Here is an 8,998-nt window from a genome sequence, read left to right as displayed (position 1 = left end):
TCGCTACTTTATTCTTTCTTGAAGCAAAGCGGAGAGATGCTGTCACACTCTTCTTACAAAGACCAAAGAAAGTGGTAAGGGAGAAGTCTCCCTTTACCCTTGGTATCCTGGTTCCCACCCAGTATCTTGGTATCCCTTTCACCCACCTGTTCTTACAAGAAGGAAGGAAGTTTCGCTCTAAACGCACGTTTGAGCTCAGGTCGGAATTTTACATAAGAATTTTCTATGAGTATAACTCTAGTAAAATTAAGGATAAGACTGATTACTTATTGAGCTCTAGCAGGTCCCAAGTACTCTGTTGAACACTGTTGATTAACCAGTGAAGGAAACAATCCCATCCCATTAAATGGGAGGAAATGGGCGTAAAAGAGGAAATAGGCAAAACAGTTGCACCTTGTACTTAAAAAGGTAAGAGACAATGGAGGCCTGGTACTTAGGGAATAACTTTCTGATTGGCTAATATTTAAACTGAAATTTAGGATTGTTATGGGAATATAAGCTTGTTATAAGAACTGCCAGGTCAGTCTGGCCTGTCACAGTTGTCATGATTCTAGCCTCCTTCAATCTGGAAAATACTTGCTTAATATTTCTTCATGTTTCACGGCATTAACATTTTTGAAGAATACAAACCATTTATATTATGGGGTATTCCTCAATTTAGGTTTGTATGATATTTTCCATGATAGGAGTCAGGTGATAAATTTTCAGCAGGAATGCCTCAAAAGTAACCTTGCATTCATATTATAGCATTATATTAGTAGGCACATGATGTCTGTTCTATTACTGATGATGTTAACTTGCTTAAGATTTCTCTACCATAAAGTTTCTATTTTGCTCTTTGTAATTAATAAATATCTTGTGAAGAAATACTTTGAGACTACTCATAAATATCCTACTAGTAGCTCCTCAATCTTTTTTACCAACTAATTATAGTATTCCATGATTCCTAGTTGGATGGATTAGTATGCTTGCCTAATGGTGATTTTCTAATTCCATCATTCCTTCCACATATGTTACTGCCTTTCTATTGTCAGGTCATTAGTTTTTTAAGCAGGGGAATTATATGATCTAATTTAAGTTATTAAATTATCTCTCTTGCTTCAGTGTGAAGACTGATAGATAAGGGAGACTATTTGGAAAGCTATTGCAGTCTTTGAGCAAGAAATAATGGAGAGTGTTTTGGACAGCGGTAGTGGCAGTGGAAGTAGAAATGTGTCGATGGATTTTCGGTATATAGGGCTTGCTGAAATATTGGATGTAAAAAAAAAGGGAGAAGGAAGAGTTTCAGTTGCTTCTTTCTGCTAATGAAGCATTATAATTAATGGTTAGTTTTTATTCTTGAACAAATGGGTAAAAGCTTTGAATTTATTTGGAAGACTAGCCATTTAATTTACCTATCCTTCATTGAAATATTCTAGTTGCCACCAAAACCCATAAAATATCTAGGAATAAATCTACCCAAAGAGGTGAAAAATCTATACACTGAAAACTATAGAAAGCTTATGAAAGAAATTTAAGAAGACACAAAAAAATGGAAAAATATCTCATGCTCCAATATTTAACAAATATTGTTAAAATGTCAATGCTACCCAAAGCAATCTACATATTCAGTGCAATACCTATCAAAATAATACCAGCATTCTTCACAGAGCTAGAACAAACAATCCTAAAATTTGTATGGAACCAGAAAAGACCCCGAATAGCCAAAGCAAACTTGAAAAAGAAAACCAAAGCAGGAGGAATCACAATCCCAGACTTCAAGCTATACTACAAAGCTGTAATCATCAAGACAGTATATTACTGGCACAAAAACAGACACTCAGATCAATGGAACAGAATAGAGAACCCAGAAATGGACCCACAAACATATGGCCAACTTATCTTTGACAAAGCAGGAAAGACGATCCAATGAAGAAAGTCTCTTCAGCAAGTGGTTCTGGGAAAACTGGACAGAAACATGCAGAAAAATGAACCTGCACCACTTTCTTACACCATACACAAAAATAAACTCAAAATGGATGACCTAAATGTAAGACATGAAGCCATCAAAATCCTTGAGGAGAAAGCAGGCAAAAACCTCATTGACCTTGGCCACAGCAACTTATTAGTCAACATGTCTCTGGAGTTTGGCTCAGGTCATGATCTCACAGTTGGTGGGTTCAAGCCCTGCATTGGGCTCTGTGCTGAGCTCAGATCCTGGAACCTGCTTCAGATTCTGGATTCTGTGTCTCCCTCTCTCTGCCCCTCCCCTGCTCATACTCTGTCTCTCAAAAATGAATAAACATTAAAATTTAAAAAAAAATTTATAAAGAACGATTCATGATAAATAAGGAAAAAAAAAAAAAAGAAATATGCTAGTTGCATTTTTTTGATGAGGGGTTTTAACAAGGGTATTTTGACCAGGGTAAGCCAATAAAGTGCTGAAGAACACTGAAGAATATAGCCTTAGGAGGGTTCATTTTGGAGGTCAACTACAAGTACTTTAAATTGGTTAGAAGTTCAGTTAAACTTTTAACTAACTTAACTACTTGTGTACGATAGGCATTATTTGAGTGCCTAGTGCCTACTATATTTTCATTAATAATTAAGATTTTGGTGCCCTTTCTGAACTTGTCAGATGAATTGCCTATTTGGGGGCTGGACTGTTAATTTGTCTTGTATCTTGGAGGAATGCATTGAATCATGGTCCCAAGTTCTTTGACTATTTGCCTGATTCATTAGAAAACTTAAAAGGGGTCGGTATGGATTTTTTTTTTTTTTTTTTTTTTTTTTTTTATTTTGGGACAGAGAGAGACAGAGCATGAACGGGGGAGGGGCAGAGAGAGAGGGAGACACAGAATCGGAAACAGGCTCCAAGCTCCGAGCCATCAGCCCAGAGCCTGACGCGGGGCTCGAACTCACGGACCGCGAGATCGTGACCTGGCTGAAGTCGGACGCTTAACCGACTGCGCCACCCAGGCGCCCCTGGATTTATTTGTTTTTATTAAATTACTCCAAATTACCTTTGGAAGTAGTGGATATAAAATTGGTATGTAATTTACACATATCTTTCTTACAGTAACCTTTTTAAGTTTATCACAATCTGTTTTATACATCCATCTATTAGAAAACATAACACAGTGTTTTGTGTACGGTAGCCACTTAATAAATGTGTTGAAAATGCCAATAAATACAAATTCATTCCCCAGGTACCTCCTGCCAACCTATAAAAAAACAAAACAAGACAAAACATTGTTTGCAGTTGCAAGAACAAAAACTGTTAGTGAATAATTGTATTTTAATATTTTAGGCTTTAATTTTTAAATATTCTACTTAAATCCTAGGCATACTTTGAGTACTTAAATATATAATATTATTTTATGCCATACCTAATTATTTTCTTAATTAAGTAGCTCAGAAAAAGTGATGGCCAGTGCGTTAAATTTCTAAATACTGAAATTTAAGAATTCTTTATTCTTTGTTATATACAATTAGACTTTAGATGGCCCCCATCACAGAGATTTGCAGAGTTCCTTGTCTAAAGAAGTTCACTAATATTTCAGAATATGTATATTTCCATAGGAGATTGATCCATTGTCTCGACTTGTCAAAATTTGATCAAAGTCCGTTCTTCTCTTTTCCTCTTAGAATTAATAATCTTTACTGTAGGATTCAGTGACTCTATAATCCTTTCCTCCCAGCTTCTGTCATTTGAATTCGATGGTAATAACAACCCCTGAGGGTCCTATGTCTCCATCGTCAGGCAGTTACCGAAAGAGACCTTATTTTAATTGAACCAGAATCCCCTTCTTCAGTTTAACTTTCCTTGACTAGATCTCAGTAAAGGAAAATTAGCTAAGCGCTACTGTTCTTCCGTGAAACTAACGTCATAGAGGTTGGACTTAGTTTACTAATGCTGCGCCCCAAATTGTAGGAATCCAATTTTCCATTTGATAGAAGGCAGATAGCCTTAAGTGTTTCTGTAAAAAACATAACATATTGGGCAGTAAATATTTTAAAACACTTAAAAAAGAGTCAATGATTCTAATAATACAGACTCTCGTAAATTTTCAGTGATCTTGGGATACACACAAAATAAAAGTATTAAATGTAAGTAAAATTAAAGAAATGTTTTTAAAGAATTCTTAAAAAGAATTCGGAATTGCATATTTAATAATGATACAAAAATTTTTATAAGTAAAAAGTAATATAGAGAAGTAAAACCGAGTGTAGTTGAATACTGATCAAGAGACAGAAAAAGAGAGCTGTGCCACAGGCGCCCGGCTAGCTCAGTCGGTAGAGCATGGGACTCTTAATCCCAGGGTCGTGGGTTCGAGCCCCACGTTGGGCGCAGAAGCTTTTGGGCTTCAATTCTATTTCCCCTTGAAATATTTTGGGGTTCCTCCAAATCATCATAACTAAGAAGAGTTCTTTAAACTGAATTAATGCTTTAAGCAAATCTATGGAAAAAAGACCATTTGGCAAACGAAACCGCTCTCGAGCTACGCTTGCACATTTGAAATCAAATAATTTTCAGCGATGCTGAACCACCTCCTTAGAGCACAGACGAAGCCGAAAGGTTACAGTTTAAAGTTGAGACTGGTTTTCCGTGTTCCTATGCATACTTGCATAGTTGTTGGTAGAGGGCGATTTTTCCTTTTATCGCAACAAAATTACGAACCCCAATTTTGGCAGCTTTCAAGAACTAAGAGATCCTACGTAAAAGCAGTTGGCGGGCGGATGGATAGGTGGGGGAGGACTTGGGAGAAAATGTCCTCCTTCACGTCTACGTTTATTTTACTTTTTCTTCCTCTCAGTATAGGGCGTGTCCTGAGGAAAGGGGCGGGGGGGGGGGGGGGAGCGAGCGAGGACTATCCCCTGGAGAAACAAACATGCCGTGAGAAACATTTCTTTCCGTGTTGGGATCTACACTGACGGTGCCGTCTTCAAGGTTTCTTCCATTGTTCCTGGTACTGTGCTTGGGATCTATCCATCCAATTGGGTGGAAATTAGGAGGTTAGCATTCTGTTAAAGGTGAGGCTCTTTGGGCCAGAAGCACAAAAGAACGGAGATGTGAAAATTCGGAGAGGCTGTTCGGTATCTGGGGAGGCAGGATCTCCGCCTTCTTCACTGAGAAGTTTGACCGCATCAGCAGAAAGCACGCGGACGGGACCGCCGGCAGGAGGCAGGTTCCCGGAGCTCCCGGACCCCGCCGGGAGGGGAACGAGCCGCGTTTCACGGAAGGCAACCCCATCCGGAGCACCCGGCCCCTACCTCCGCATGTTATCCACCGGCTTTCCTCCTACAAAACGACCAATTTTTCCCTCTCCCCCCCCCCCCCACGCCCCACCAAACAAACGTGCTGTTATTTATCTTAAAACAGAGTAAAAACTGACCTAATTTTCCCGCAGGTTACCGTTCTATTTCTCTGCAGTCTTCCGTGCTCACCCTTCTTCTCCCATCTCTTAATGCTGACAATCCCCTTCAAATAATAATAATAATAATAATAAACAAAATAAATAATAATATTTGGCTTAATACACATTGCATAGAGGGATGTGGGGTGTCTGTTAAGAGGGTATTAGAAAGAACCTATTATAGGATCTGGGCTTTACTTGGGTAATATTGCAGGGGTGGGGAGTCCTAACAAGTGAGGGCCCCTTCTGGATTGGGTGTTCTCAAGGGCAATTCTATGTTGTTAATAAAACCTATCTATAGGGAAAGCAGACCACAGGAGAGATAAAAGCTGAAATTTACAAAGTCACTCAGGTGGCAAGAGAATGTTTGCTGTTTCCAGTTGGAGAGTGACCAATTTGTCTAAAGTGGATATTCTGTGAGATGACAAGGGTAAGTGCAGGCCTCCTGCACTTCTGACCAGGTGACCATCAGTCGGGGAGTCTCACAATCCTCCAGGTTGATTACTTCCCAGAATGGCTCACAGAACTCAGGAAAACAGTTTGCTTATTCCTGGTTTATTTTGAAGGCCACAACTCAGAACAACCGTGTTGAAGAGGTGCATAAGGCAAGGTATGGATGGGAAAGCTCAGACCTTCCATACTGTCTCCCAGCCCATCATCCTGGCAGTATGTGGATGTGTTCACCATCCTGGGAGTTCTCTGAACCCTGTAGGTTAGGGATTATTAATGGAGGTTTCATGAGGTAGGCATGATTTCCTATCCCTCTCCTCTCCCTAGAAGACATGGTGTATCTGCATTTGTATTTGTATTGTATGTGAAAATTCTAAGCTTCTAATCATGGCTTGGAGATTTCTGGTGACCAGCCCTCATCCTGAAGTGATCCAGGAGCCCTCCAAGAATTGCCTCATTAGGAAAAAAAGACATCCCTATTAACCAAAGAAATTCTTAGGCATTTGGTGTAACGCTCCTAACACCCCCATCACACAGGAAATTACAAGGGTTTTAGGATCTCTGTGTCAGCAACCATGGGCAGAGGCCTAATATAAATTTACACTTGCCTAATTTCTTTCTTCAAATAATAAATGAGCCCAACCACTGTTCTCATCGGCAACTAGCCCACCACCCACTTCACCCTACATTGTTTTCCCCATAACTGCTCTTATCTTCGAACTTACTGTGTTAGTATCTGATTCTTTACTTTCTCTACCCCTTGGAACGACAGCTTTTTGTCTTTGCTCACTAATGTAACTCAAGCGCCTAAATTAGCTTCCGGCAGATGTTCAATAAATATATGCTGAACTGCTGAATTAAGTAGGGTGTATTCATTTCCTAGGGCTGCCATCCCCAAGTATCACAACTGGTGGCTTAAAACGGAAATGAACCTGCTGTAGGCTTCTTTCTCCTAGCTTTCTGGCGTCACCAGCAACCCCTGGTGGTCCTGGACTTGTAGGGGCGGAGCTCCAATTTCTGCCTTGGTTAATACCTGTTTTCTCCTCGTGTATCTGTCTCATGGCATTTCCCTCGTCTTATAAGGACACCAGTCATATGGGATTGGCGTCTACCAAAATGACATCTTAATTTGATTGCATCTGCAAAGACTCTGTTTCCAAGTAAGGTCATCATATTCAGAGATACTGGAGGTTAGGACTTCAACGTTACTTTTCTGTGGCACACAATTCAACACCTAACAGGGGGCTCCATTCTTTAAACTCAACTGGTAGGTGTCTATGACTTTATAGCCAGATACCTATAAAGCTCTATTTCAGTCAGAGATCTTATTTTTCATATTATTCAGTGTTGAAAACTGCTCGTAAATAATTCAAATTCAATAAAATTTTAAAAATTAAGTTTACTACAAAAAAGATAATGTTAATACAATAGTGAATCCATGGGGCACGTGGGTGGCTCAGTCAGCTGAGCGTCCAATTCTTGATTTCAGCTCAGGTCACGATCCTGCAGTTTGTGGGTCCAAGCCCCGCATTGGGTTCTGCACTGTCAGCATAGAGCCTGCTTGGGATTTTCTCTCCGTCTCTCTGCCCCTCCCTCCCTCTCGCTGTCTTGTTAAAAAAAAAAAAAAAAGAAAAAAAAAAAGAAACTTAAAATAATCAACAGCGAATCCATACTATTAACAACTAATGGTATACCTACTCCTGGCAATCCCACTGAAAGGTTTCAAAGCTAAGAAATAAAGGGGCTTTGTCTCATGAAGTTTATATTCCAGAGATGTGGTTCTGGGGAAGATGACTACTTTTGGGGAAAGGGTGCTGTGGAAGAGTGGCAGGTCCAGAGGATAAAAGAACCTCACTTTTCAGAATGAATCCATTAGGAAACTGGATGGCAAAACTGATCTTTCATAGTTTTATTTGCTGCTTTTAATATGGTTTTCAAGTTCTTCATGACCTCATCCTAAATTATAATTAGCAATGCCTCATCTCCATGCCAAATGTTTTAAGACTTTGTGTAGAGAATTCAGTTCACATAGACTAAAATAACTCATTAAAATTCTATTCATCCTTCAGGAACAAGGGCAACAGCCTCCTCTATGAAGCTTCCTTCAACTCTCTGGTCAGGATTATCTACATCAGTAACAAGAAACCAATACCCTTATGGCTGCTACCATATTCCGTCATCAGTTTGCACCATCCACTTCTACTAACCTGACAACCTCCTAAGGGCAAAGGCTCAGGTCTCATTATTGCAGCATTTACAATGTCTAAAACCACTAGATGCAAAGTGGACAGACCAATAAATACTGAACGAATCTTAGTCTTGTGCTACTTAGTCTTGTGCTACTAGTCTTTTGGTGATGAAGTATAGCTATAAGTATTTTTAAAACACACACACACACACACACACACACACACACACACACACACACACACTTTCCTATTCTTCATGCCAGGAACCAGCTCTTTCAAGTATCAGCTGGAGCTGGTACCTTCACACAAAAAGCATATGGCAAAACTAGGAAGCACCCAGAAAAGGACAATCAAAATTATTAAACTATGAGTAAGAATGGACATGGGATATATAGAGCAGGAAATGTATCAACTCCTACTCTGGCTTAAGAAATATGAGTACATTCTTCAGAAATAGGTATATACGTATTTTCACAGGCACGTGGAAAGAATAAAATAAAAATTTCAGTAAGAAGTAGTTTGTTAAAGACAAATGAAGATGAACAAACAAAGATAAAAATTAAACAATGACTCAGTATGTATTTGCAAGCACCCCTATCCTGAGAAGATAAAAAGCACAAGAGATTAAAACATTATGAATTTCACGTTTATAAAGCAGTTACATAAAAATACATAAAATGGAATGTCTTTGCATAAAAATGAAGTATCTTTCTCCTTAGAAATGTAGAATTGTTCATAAAGAAACGTAAAGTTAAAAAGTAAACATCTGCACATGTTGCTTAACCAATGTTTTAACTATGTTACTAAACATTCTCAGTCCAAAGAGTCAAATATATTCCTGCAAAAGCAGCACTGTAACATGGACACATAAATACCAAAAGAATCTGAATACACCCAGGTTAATATTTGAAATACCTGGTAATGGTAATATTATTTATTCTTGAAATAATTGCTGAAAATAAT

The 8,998-nt window shown here is 38.9% G+C and overlaps 1 non-coding gene across 1 annotated transcript; it reads left to right on the top strand.

The window, feature by feature from the left end:
- The first annotated feature begins 4,257 nt into the window (after positions 1–4,257).
- Positions 4,258–4,330, top strand: TRNAK-CUU (transfer RNA lysine (anticodon CUU)). The gene has a single exon. It is a non-coding gene; the product is annotated as a tRNA-Lys (tRNA).
- Positions 4,331–8,998: the final 4,668 nt, after the last annotated feature.

The sequence above is a fragment of the Neofelis nebulosa genome, chromosome 7, assembly GCF_028018385.1.
Source record: "Neofelis nebulosa isolate mNeoNeb1 chromosome 7, mNeoNeb1.pri, whole genome shotgun sequence".
In the NCBI taxonomy this organism is placed as follows: domain Eukaryota; kingdom Metazoa; phylum Chordata; class Mammalia; order Carnivora; family Felidae; genus Neofelis; species Neofelis nebulosa.
This window is presented reverse-complemented; position numbering and strand designations above follow the sequence as displayed.